General features: G+C 39.8%; 1 long non-coding RNA gene across 1 annotated transcript in view; it reads right to left on the bottom strand.

Moving 5' to 3' along the window:
• Positions 1–13237, bottom strand: part of LOC140384818 (uncharacterized) — a 206830-nt gene that overhangs the window by 109190 nt on the left and 84403 nt on the right. The gene's annotated exons all lie outside the window — the stretch shown is intronic.

Genomic DNA, 13237 nt, shown 5'->3' with positions numbered 1-13237 from the left:
CTCAGCGTCTGATTTATTTTAAAATAAAATATATCATTAATGCTGTATCCACTCATTTTCACGTTATCTGGTTAATGTGTTTTATGAAAAAACATCATTCAGTCAGAGAGTTGATTCTTTGCAGATGACTGCTTTTGCTTAAACAGAACAGGCTGACACAGAATGAGTTGCCCTTGTTGTGATGGTGAGACTTTCACCATCAGCACCACTCAATATTCACCTTTCAAGAATTTGTTTGAAAATAAAAATGCTTGTCTGTCTCAAGTTGATCGGAAACAAGAACATGATTGCCTAATGCAGTGTTGCCAATTTTAGTTTTCACTTGGCAGGTGACTTGCAGGTGTTCTCTTTTGCTGGTGGGGCTGTTTGAATTTAGTGCAGTTGTACTGTCTGTATTTATTCACTGGATAAATATACACCGTTAGTTCTGGTATACCATGGAAGTTTCTCACACCTAGATTCAGTACCAAGAAACTTTGAACACACCTAGTGTATATATCGTAACCATTAAATGCCGTTGAGTTTAAATCAGAATTCAAAATTAGTATTCTGCGATCAGTCTATGGCCTCAAAACCGATGGACACCCATCCTCTCAGCAGGTGGCAATCAGTTCGGAACAAATAGGCTTGAGATTCTTGCATGCTGGGTAGAACGCTTCAATAGTCTCCGAAACCAACAATCCGTAGTGTGCAATGATATTATTGAGTCACTTCCACAGCACCACAATCTGGGACAGCCTACTTTCGGTCCTTCTCATACTCAATGGGAAGAGCATTTCAGCAATCTTCTAAACCAACAATCCATAGTGTGCAACGAGGGCCATAAAGCAGCTTCCTATGGGTAATTTGCCAGAAGCTGATGGCATCCCACCTGAAGTATTCAAGTACAGAGAGACTCGCATGATAAAGAAACTGACTGGTCTCTCCTGTCTAATCTACAAGAAGAAATGGCAAAAGATGCCATATTGCAGTAACTGTGGAAAACCATAATTGAAGAATGGCCGAATTCAGTCTAGCATGCTCACAAATACGTGAGGCCACTTTGGCATTATTAAGAAAAGGGGAGCCAATTTTTAAAGGCAAGCAGGTCATCATACTGGAACTTTTGCAATCTGATATTCTTCAACAGCTTCATCACTTGCCCACGGGCGGAGGTCAGATACGAAGACTCGCAAGAGAGACAGTCCAATGGCTGGGTGTGAACAATGACACTGAAGCCGTCATTAAGTATGAGGCATGTGTCAAGTCAACACCAAGTGCCACTGATTCCACATGAATTTCCTACCCAGCCTTGGTCCAAAATCGTATCTGACCTCTTGCATGTCCATTGCGTTGATTTTATCCTCACTGTTGAATGCTTTACCAAGTACCCCATTATTCAACAGTTGCACACACTCTAAGTGCCATTTTCAATTTTTTTGGTGTGCCTAAAGAGATCGTCACATAGCAATCCACAATTTATTGGTAAGCCATTTCAGGATAAGTGTGAGAAATGGAATATCAATCACACTACTTCTTCTCCTCATTATCCTAAATCTAACAACCTAGCTGAATAAATTATTTGGATGGGGAAATTCATATTTCTCAAATTTAGACAGATCAACCAAGATCTACATATTGCAATGTTACATCTTAGAGCAACACTTTTAAATAGAACGGTTCCATCATTGCAAGAGCTCATGCTTGGCAGACCAATGTGTATAAATCTACATACTCTTACCCATTCTGCTCTACAATTTTCAAAAGGCCATTAGAAGATTACCAACATGTACACTAAAAATGTGGATACAGACCTGCAAGGTTTACAGTTGCGGCAGCAATACTGCATCCAAGATCCCACAAAAGGTATGTGGCAACCAGCCGAGGTGACAAAGAGTTGTACTGGACCAACATGCTATTAATTCATTGCACAAAAAGGTACAATGGTAAGATGTAACTTCGGACAAATCAGATTCATTCCAGTTCCTCAATCACCATGAAGTTCTTTTGCATTGAGTACAGGGGCCAGACTTTTATGTTCCTCGGACAGGCACACACCTGACCTGGTATCACAACATTGGGTGAAAAGATGTCAAGGATTTGTCTCAATGTCATCACGCACTTGCCCAATATTTTGGTCAGCAAGTGAGCGAGGTGGAAGTGTGCCCTCTGACAATGCAACAGGCAATTTAGCTCATTAAGGAGCCAATTGAATGCAATTTCACGCAGCCAGTCTGTGTTTGTTTGATGGGTGGACCGATTGGCCAGGTGGCTATTGAGGTTTGTGTTTGAAAGTGCTGCCAAGATACTCTTGCCTAGTTTTTTAATTGCAGTTTATTTTTTTACAGGTCTCCAGATTCCTGGGACAGCTCTGCAGTGTCTGTCCCCCCTCAGGGAGCATACTAGAAGCAGTAGCCTGCACTCTCCTTTTCCCAGTGCCCACCCTCTTCTTGCCCTCCCTGGCATTCCTGTGCCTTTCTTAGTGCACATTTCATGCTGGCTGGCCAATTAAATTGTGTTCCGGTGCTGACCCCGGTAGGAAGCACTTAAAAAAAAAAATTTAGAGTACCCTATTCATTTTTTCCAATTAAGGGGCAATTTAGCGTGGCCAATACACCTACCCTGCACATCTTTGGGTCGTGGGGGCAAAACCCACGCAAACACGGGGAGAATGTGCAAACTCCACACGGACAGTGACCCAGAGCCGGGATCGAACCTGGGACCTCGGCGCTGTGAGGCAACAGGGCTAACCCACTGTGCCACCGTGCTGCCCTCGGAAGCACTTTTTGCACTGGCGTCCAGGCCCACTGATGGTGCTCATCTGAAGGACGAAAAACACAGGTCAAGATCCCAAATGCAACCAGGAACAAAATCCAAGAATGACAAACCCACAGGTCATTGTGAGAAATTAAAGAAACCTCCATCCAAGGTTACTATTACAGGATCTGAGTGTACCAGCAGATTATCTTTATGCTTTGGAGACTCACAGGTTCATTTGTTCTATACATATATTTAATGATAACTAAAAATGAATATGAATAGGAAGTAGTTAGACCACTTTGGAAGTGGACATATCTTTAAAAAGAAAGGGGGATGTTGAAACATGCCTTTAAGGGATTACAGCATGACATCACTAGAAAGGGAGTGTGTCATGTGATCCAATTATCATTTTGCTCTTGCTTTCAGCAGAGCACACAGCAACATCTCTGCTGATATTTTCAAGCTTTATATCCATTTGTCTCTGTTCACATTTGCCTAGACTCAATGCACAAATCCACAACGCGTTTGCACAACCCCTTATGAGTGATTGGTGCCTTTGTAAAGCATAACTCTTCCCACACACTACTCACTGTGCACTTGTAACTCTTTACCATTTGAATTATGCAATCCCTACACCGGAATTGAGATTATATATTGCAAATAAATCCAAACATAATAAAATGAAAAACTGCAAAGCTGTGATATAAACAGAATACAAATCAGTGGATGGTTTATGGCTTTTATACTGCCTGTGACCCCAAATAACATAATCCACTTGCACCAGTGAGTTATGTGGTCAAGCCACTCGATGATATAAAAATTGAAGTCTGAGCCACTGCCCTGTGATGTGTATACTGTATTTGCTGATTTTAACTTGATAGTGCAAGCTGCACACTGTGAATAAATTCTAAGCCATGATTTTTTTATATGCGGTGCACAAAACATGTCATTCAAAGGTTACAATCTCCAAAAGTAATATTTTTATTCAACTGGTTACAGTAGCAGTAGAATAAATGAAACTTCTGCAAAAACTACAAAAGGTAAAGAAGAATTCAAATAACTGAAGCAAGCAAAATGGATACAGTCAAATAAATAATTCAGTACTCCCCGATCTTGAAGTTGGGATTGCCCTAAAGAAGGACAGGGATTGTTCTAACATTGTTGATCTAAATCTTTGGATGATGGAGGTTGCTGCTATTTAGGAATAAGGGCATAAATTCTTTGCCATACACTTGAATTGGTATTGTGGTGAATTATACATAGAAAAACTAACATCAAAATGCACTATTCCAAGTAATCGTTTTATTTTAAGAAAATCTTGCCACAATTATGGTCTTATGGTCTAATTGAGGGCCCATGTCAAAAATGAAAAACTCAGTAATTTTATTGTGAAAGTTTTATTGCAGATGCAGGCATGACTGAATATATTTTTCCATATATGTTCTGCTGCTCATGCTGTCACCTCATTATACAAAATATTATTGCACAACCACAATTTCGAGCCAGGGTAGTCATCTAAATGACACAGAGTAAAGCTATGAAGCATACATGGCCAAATCATTTGTTATTTTGTCCAAATTATCCACAACTAGTAATGGGCTGATTGGAGTAGAATGGTGCATTGTACTTTCGGGACGATTTGACTATAGTCCAGTTACTTGGAAGGATATTACAAAATAGCAGCACTTAAGCTAACGTGTCGGTTCCAGGAGGTCACTGAGAGGCTATGTAATATACATATCACCATGATAAAATAATTTAGATTATGGAATATTACAGAAATTTCTACTCATCTGTAAATTGATTTACAACCATGAACCTATTCATATTACAAAAAAGTATCACATTTAAAATCCTGGGTAATGTAGAAAGCTGACACCAGTATACTTACTAATATTCAATACTAATATTTATTAATTTCAGAGGAACAGAAAAGAGGGTTGTGTGTGTTGCTTTGCTTGCTGTTTGCCTGATTATACACGTGATATTTCACAGTCAATAGAATTACTTGGGAAATATTTTACGAACATTTAGTTACATCCTTACCAAGATTTCAATTTGGACAGGATTCCCACTCCCCATTAAACAGATCCGACCAGTTGGCCATATGCAAAACCTTGGCTTGTATTCCCTTGAGTTTGTGAGGTTGATCCAATTGTGGTGTTTAAAATTATAAAGGTATTTGATAGGGCCAATACAGATAAACCATCCCCTCTAGCTGAGAACCTAGATCATTAAAATTAGAGCTCTATCACTGAGGAGCTCAATAAGGACACAAATGTTTCATACAAGGCCTAGTGGAAATCTGAAATCTTCTGCCCCCAAAGAACACTGGGCCAACGGAAATTTTCAAGAATGAGATCGATAGATTTTGGTTAGGTAAGGGTATTAAGTCAAAAGTAGGCAAGTGGATTAAGTTAAGGTACAGATCAGTCATGATCTGACTGAATGGTAGTTTAAGGGAATGTATAGCATGATTTTGTTCCTATGTTTCTATGCAGTGGCTGCCTATTCGTTTATAGATCTATTAATACGACCTTACTTGATGACCACGTTTCAACCCCGCCCATCCCCACCCCCACCACAACACATGCCAAAAGTTTCCAAATAAGCCTAATTAGGTTCAATTCAGAGCGTGTCCCTAGTTCATCCTAGGGCAGGTTTGTTAACTATTCATCTATGCCTCAAGTGAATATTCACACTGGGACTGTTTCACCAACGTTCTGGTGCAAATTACTGAATGACACCAATCATCAGTAATTTAAATGCAATGGGAATAGTTTTGTGCATTATTTTTTCTCCACAAAACTGCTTCAAGAGATTCCATGTGATAATGACCTATATTTAGAAGAGAGAATGTTTTATTCAATCAAGATCATTATTTAGGTTATTAAAAGGCTGACTGAATTCTATTACATTAAACCATGACCACTCCATGAATATCTATGGTTGTAGCTAATTTGCACACAGCATTCTGATTTTATACTACATGACCTTATAAAACCAGAATATCTAGGGAGTCATATATAAAACTTGTTTGGCATCGATATTCTCCATATTAGGACCCATAATGAAATGACAGAACTCATAAGCAAGTAAATTCAATTCCAGGTTTTTGCCGCATCTTTTAAATTCATGGATGTACTGAACAGGCACATTTTACTTAATTTGTCAAAGGCCTTAACAGTACTTTGTCAACTTTGCACAGCTTTTTGTTCTAACTTAAGCTCCCAGTCATTAGATTTGCATGTAGTGGCTACACTGACATCCTTCTCACATGTACATATCTTGATGATATCCAAAACATCTGGAAGCGGTCCTGCTTCTTCCTGCCACGATGATTATTTTCTAAGTCCACATCCTATAAATACATGCGGCTCTACTTCCCCCTGAGTATTTTCCCCAATCTGAAGCCTCCATGCACCTTCTGTGGTTCACAGAGAGGGTTTAGATAGCCTGCTGCCATGCATCTCACCCGGCCAACTATAAGGAAGTGGACGAGAGCAGGTTGCTGAGGGTTTGTGAACTAATTTGCCCTTGACATTAAAATAAAGAAGCTTCTCTTTGCTCAGCAGCTTTATCTTGTGTTGCAGCAGAAGGCATTGCACAACAATTGAACTTCGATGTTATTCTCTCACACAGTCACAAATTGCTGCTCTAATACCAGGCGCCATTATGCCATCAGTGCCTTTGTACACTCCGTTTCCTGTGATTTCACAAGAAAAAAGGATACATTTCATCAAACCTAAATCTGAAATCTCTTCTGGTCAACAGTGAGCCATAATGTGCCAAATGGAAAACATTTATCTTTTTTAATGTTTTACCTCTGTTCTTGTCCCCAATGTTCTCCCATCCTCTCATGCAGGTCTTTAGGCAAGCTGTGCTGCATGGGTGGCAGTGGATACCTATAACCCGTTGTTGATGTTGAGGGTAAATTCCCAGCAGTGATCGTTGGATAGCTGTGACATAATGGAGCCCTCGCTGAACTCTATCCTCCCTAAATCAGGGACAGTGACGATAATTACAACATCCCTACTGCCAGTTCAGCTGATCTCAGCCAGATCAAGGGCTAAATCTGGCACCTTCCTTTTCTACACAGTCCAGTGCAATATCACACAGTGTATTTACCCACAGAGCCTCTGCTGAAACTATCTATGTATATAGACAGACATGTGTCTGCAAACGGTGATGCTATTGTACAAATATTGAAAATTGTAATGGGGATGTGAACCAATGGAAGACAAATTGGCTAATGCCTCTATTAAAATAGCAAAGAGAGGATGTTGATAGAGAACATTAAGCATTTGTATGATAACATCGCCAACGGTAATTTCGAACCAAATGTGTTTGCATATGGTAGGTCATTGCATTGGACATGGAGAGTACAATTTTGTTGCAGGGACTTTTATTAATGTACTTGTATTATTTTTAAATCAGAACAAAATGTTCCCTTTTTCTTTTAAAGGATGCTTGAAAAAATCAAAAATGAATACAATTTTAATAGCTCTTCCAGTGCCCCCTCATCCTTCTTGATCTTGTTTCGTCCCCTTCCCCCCCCCAACCCCGATAAGCTGCAGTGATTAACATTGCTGTTAAAAAAGGAACACAGATGCTTCTGTTTGATAGCTCAAATTGATGTTCATTACACCATCTTTCTTAGCCACGTGCCCATAGCTCACCCACCCTGCTCTGTATTTCTTCCAGTCTTAATTACCTAGCTGACTGCATCTGTCACAAATTATCGACTGGAATCTGCTGAAACTAATGAAATGGATATATCTATCACAGAATATGCAGCAAAAGGCATTGGTAGGGAGAACACTGAGCCAACCAGAAGGATTGTGTTGTCAGAGAATTCCAAGAATAACTTTTCAGTTTAGTTTGAATAAGCCATTGCTATGAAAGGTGATGGAGTTGCGAAAAAGGCAAGTAAGCCACTGTGTTTCTTGGTTGAACAGATAGTGCAGCATATATATGAATATCAGCCCAGTTATGGGGGCAAGAAATAGGTGCACAGCTCAGTCCTTGATTTGGCCCACAGTCTGATGATACTGAGGTTCAGGCCTCAATATCTTCAGGCTGGTACCCCACAAACCATACCAGGCAGCGGGCCAAATCAGGATCAAAGCTGGAGCTCTGCAACACCAGCAGCATACCCCGCTGATGAAGTGAGATGGTGGGTCAGAAAGGGCGGAGCGGGGGGGAGGGTTGGGGCTGGTATGAAGGGCATGCAGAAAATAAATATTGGGGATCGGGAAGGGGTAGTGGTGAAAATCTAAGGGTGACAATCAGCAGGGTGTGGTGATAATCATGGGAGGTGACAATTGAGGCCTGAATGAAGGTGATGGTGGGTGTTTGTTGATGATCAGGTTTGATTGAATTTAGAGTTTACGATCGGTGTTGAGACGTTCGTGGTGAGGATCAGATGGTTGGTGGTGAGGATTGGGGAAGTGGGGGTGATGCTCAGTGGGAAGGTAGTCAATGTTCTTTAAATATGGGCTCAGAGGCCACATGTGGACCTGGATTTCCTGAAACAGCTGGCACCATTTGCCTCAAGGCAAACCAACACTGCAGTGTGGGCATCAGATCATTCCTGCTTTACATACGGAAAGTCCTGAGCACCTGTTTCAGGTGTGGGCATTTCACACCACTTTACCTGCCCGCTACGTTGAAGGCTGAGAAAGTCATTTAGCAGCTAGAAAAACATGATGGATTTCTAGGCCACATAGTTTAAACAACAGTATTGTTCTGACTCAGGTGATGTACAATCCAGATCAACTTTAGCTCTTTTCATCTACTTCATAGTTTCCCAGGATGGACAAAGAGAATATTGGTGTGAAGACCATTGCCCTCAATCTCCTTCTCCCATCTTTTGGCTCAATCTCTACCGAGTTGAAGCGTGAGCTGCTTCAGGCTATTGAATCCGGAGATTTAGCGGTTCAAACTATTCACAGAATAATGGAACAAATCAGAAGGGAAAGGAAAATATGTCAATCATTACAGAAGTGGACTACAATTACTGTAGACAATCACCATCTCTATATTAATGATTGCTTCACAATTCAGCACAAGTCTTCAGGATGTTGCTCTGCATTTATGGGCAAAACACAATGTAAATTAACTATTTAAGTTGTATTTATATTTTTGGAGTTCTTTTCACATTTACAATTGACTGCAATGTCTTATGTCTTGTGTTCTAAACATAATGCTCCAATCGATGACATTACCTTCATGCCTGCTATTACCAACTCCAAATCTAATAAACAAATATTTGGAAGACGATGCCTAAGACCTGCATTTAGCCCAGTTGACCCAACACTAGTTGAAACCTTCTTAAAATATATATTTTTATAAATCAGACTGAGGAATCAATTCATAAAAATGTACCTGGTGTTAACTTATAAACCTCTAAAATATTCAAAAACCTGGATATTTAAATTGCACCATTTTCTCTTTTGCCGTCTGTACTGCTGGATGTAGTTTAAATTTTCACCTGAAGTTAGCATAATTGTCTCATTTTACTCTACCCGCAGAATCATTACAGTGATGAGCCTGACACATGCTGACATATTTTGGCAGGGAAGTAGCCTGCATGGCAGTTATATTACTTGTCTCCTTTTAACACGGTTTCTTTGAATGAGATCCAGGTATATAGTCTGACAATGGTGATATTATCAGAATGGACTCTGGTACCCGTGTAAGTCATTTGCAGAATTGTGTCCATGTTTTTATGCTAATTCAGAGTCAAACAGCAGTACTGTCCCTTGAATGACCTTTTGATGGCACTTGAGATTGTATAATGTTGGGTTATTATAAATTCCATAATGCACCCCATTTCTCTAGCTTCTATTTACTTGATAAGTAAGCCCTCAGGCAAGTCTACCAAATTCCAACAGGTTACAATAAGGGAAATAATACTGAGGAGTGAAATTGTTTTGGCTTCATAAATGCAGAGTACTCAAAATATTGCAGTGAAATGTCATTACTGTTCATTTTTAATGAATTTGTCAACTAAATTTTATGTTCAACATAGTGTGCAACCTTGTTTTAATTACAAATTCAAAATAGCCTAATTCACTAACAATGAAAATGGCCATACATTTTAATATGTAATTATTTATTTTAATTTTCACAGTAATAAAAGCAATCAACTACAAAATTGCAGTGCTATGAGGTCAGAAACCACAGATGTCCACAAGTACTGTTGGTAAAACCTGCAACTGTTAAAGTTTGAAAGCAGCCTGAAGTACAGACTTCAGCTGCAATTCCTGGACTGCAACGTTCAACATTTGAATTCTGAATTGAAATCAGGATTCCATTTAGAACAGTGGTTATATGTTACCTGGTAACAAAACAGAAACTATATTAGCTCTCCAGAAACAATGAGCAGACCTAAAAATACCAAAGGGAACACTTCCACTTTCTCTGCTACATAGCCAATCATAATTGCGCCTGGTGGTATTTTTCAGTCAAAGGCCAGCATTTTTAGTACAGAAAATGCCACGATAGCTTTGGTTTTAAAGATTTTTCCTTTCAATTTCATCTTTGGGATTCCCTTCACCATTCTTTCTTTATTCTTTAGTCTTTTGCCTCCACCGTTTCAAACATCTTCCCAAAAAACAGCTGTGGATTAATACCAAATACCGTGGTGTGATCCAGCCTTGGACTATGTGCTTCTTGTAGTCACACAAGTGGCCACCTAATGTTAGGGTTCAGTTAAAAGCAACCAAGAAATGCATCTATGGTGCTGGTCAGCTTAGAAGATAGTGGTTCAAGGTTCTAAAACCCATTCAGAGACTTGTATCTTTTGTGCAAGGGCAGTGGGGAACAGAACAGAAACAATGGCAATTTTTCCAGCACGTCCACAGCCCTTCCACTAATGTTACAGCAGATCCAAAGGCAAACCCACGTGGAATATTGGCATCTGAGGCTCTGGTGCAGTGTTAGAAAAATACTGCCCTGTTGCTGTCGTGGTCACATATTCTCATGGATAATAAACATCACATGACACAAATTGTAAAGAGTAGGCGGTAACCTACTGGCTAGGCTTCCCCACAAAGACTTTGCCCACCCTATTGCTCCTCTTTAGGGTGTCAATGTAAGTGAAATGTGCAATATCATTGGGCTACTCTGGTTTTATATCCTCATGTGGATAAAATGTGACTACAGTATGTTCGGATGAATATCACCAGACGATGTCTATTTCTAGCATTGTAAATAACACTCATTATTGTTGCAGGATTTTAACATGAAATGATAAGCATTTGTTCTGTTAACATTAAAATTAAATATACACAAGGATATTTGTAAGTGAGTCCTGCAGATGATCCACACAGAGACACAAAGGCATAAGGGGAAAAGACCTCTAGAATATTTTAAATACACCCCTGTTTACTGCACAATATTGTCCTCCACTATTTTCTGTCAAGAACAGTTGGTATGGTTATAATTAATGCCTGAACTGCCTTGGTAGCCAATCGAGGCTGGTCAATGACAAGTGAAACATCAGCCCACTAATCTCACTCAGCGCCAGTGCCAGGACAGGATGGAGTTTGTGAGGAAAGACAGGTCAGGGCAGCTGCAAATTAAAATCCCGTTTTGTGGCCATAAGGAGGCTACATGATGCAGTGCCCAACAGTTAGATTTCAATGACATGCTGACTTGAGCAGTGTTTAATTTTTTAGACTCAATCACTGAAAGTCCCACGTAGCCGAATCCACAGCTGCACACTGAACAACAAACAAACCCATTTTCGTCATTGGCGCTGATGCTAGGATAAAACTGCTTGAGCAGAACACATGCACAGATGCAAACTCTCACCTGAGCCTCATCCTGCCCTCCATTTGGCCCCACTAAGTTAATATCGTTGTTACAAAGCTATTGGTCTCTTGGCATAGTGTTGGCTCAATAGTGAAGCTGCTTTTCCAGCTAATCTGACAACTCTGATCCAAGAAGCATCAAGGGCCCAATTAAGAAGACACATCTTATCAAAGAGCTTATTTTGCATAACAGAATACAAATGAAGAATAAAAATTTAATGTTTTAATAACTTCAGACAAAGAGGACCATTGATATGGAATGCTTCGAAATTTTTATGGCTGCTGTCAGATTCATGATGAAACTGTTATTTAGGAACACTTGGCAAAACAGTGGAAAATCTTGCAGTAATGGTGTGTGCACGATAACACATTAAATCTTGATGGACGTGTATCTGCGAGCACAGCGCTCAAGCAGCTTGTTTATCTGAGCAGCATTTTTTCTTTGTTAAAAATGCTTCCACCTAATGAGACTGGCACATTCAATTTTTAAAATCATAATCAATAAAGCCTGTTTATGATTAGCTTGCAAAAACGTCAGTTTAGAAGTTAAAAAATAAAATTGGCACATGACTGCGGTTCCCTTAGCAGAATGCAAAAGTGCTAAATCTTGCGAGCTAAAGTTTTACTGGTGTGTTATGACTGAAAATGCCTTGTCAGCCATCTGTCAGTTTCTCTTCTAACAGCCATATTTTCAAACCTACTAAACACCGAGAACATTTGGCCATGAGAGGCCACCTCTACAATTAAACAGGCAGCTTCCACAGTGGTGGCGAGGGCATGTTGGAACGTAACTGTGTTATTAATTTCAAAGTCCATAAAGAAAAGCTATGACCCTGTCATCTTGACGGACTGGCAGTTTAATGTATTATAAACTGCTAAATTCTGGAAAAACACAATGCACCCACAATGCAGATTGGAATAAATGCTAATCAAGGCTGATTAATCAGCTGCTAATTCCACTGATACAAAAAGGTTAAAGAGTCAATGGTGTAAAATTAGCTCTTTCTCATGTGTCCCTTTGCATTTGGAGAAACTGATTGTTCATTTGCATCATTTCTGAATGTTTACACAGTGAATAAAGAAGAGACCCTTTGTGTGATATTTGCAATTCATCTTTCATTTCTGACTGTTCCTGTCGAGCTTTGAACCGTGCCTCCTTTGAAGCTATTTGTTTCAGAAGCAGTTCTGAAAGTTTCTCTGACTATTTAAAATCCCAAGCTAGAAAAAAAAGGCTTGAAGTTTAAAAGCAGTTCAATGCTTATGGGCTTGTTTTGAGTCCCTGGTTTTCTTCAGTGCACTGTTCCATTGTACAGAACCTCTAAAAGAATGCTCTCCTGTGGACTGCAGCCTGTCACAGCTCCCTGTCATGCGTCTGATAATTAAAATCTGACTGATTTATTGACTGGCATCAACAATCTCAGATCAAGAGTTATATGATGTTCATCCTTCCCAAGGCTAAATTTACTTGGCAAAGGAGGGACCCTTTGCTCTTTACTTGAGCTGTCATTTAGTTGCTGAGGAGGTACAAAGACAGCTAACAGAGATACAGCTGCACTCTTTATTTTATTCTAATATTTACTACACCCCAGCAAATAAACAAACTGCTGTTCAGCCAGTCCTGACTACATGGCATCAGTGATGTGTACAATATACTGATGTTTGGAACAGGCCTGCTGAGT

This window comes from Scyliorhinus torazame, chromosome 10 (assembly GCF_047496885.1).
Source record: "Scyliorhinus torazame isolate Kashiwa2021f chromosome 10, sScyTor2.1, whole genome shotgun sequence".
Taxonomy (NCBI): domain Eukaryota; kingdom Metazoa; phylum Chordata; class Chondrichthyes; order Carcharhiniformes; family Scyliorhinidae; genus Scyliorhinus; species Scyliorhinus torazame.
The sequence above is the reverse complement of the archived record's forward strand: the minus strand, read 5'-3'. Positions and strand labels throughout refer to the sequence as shown.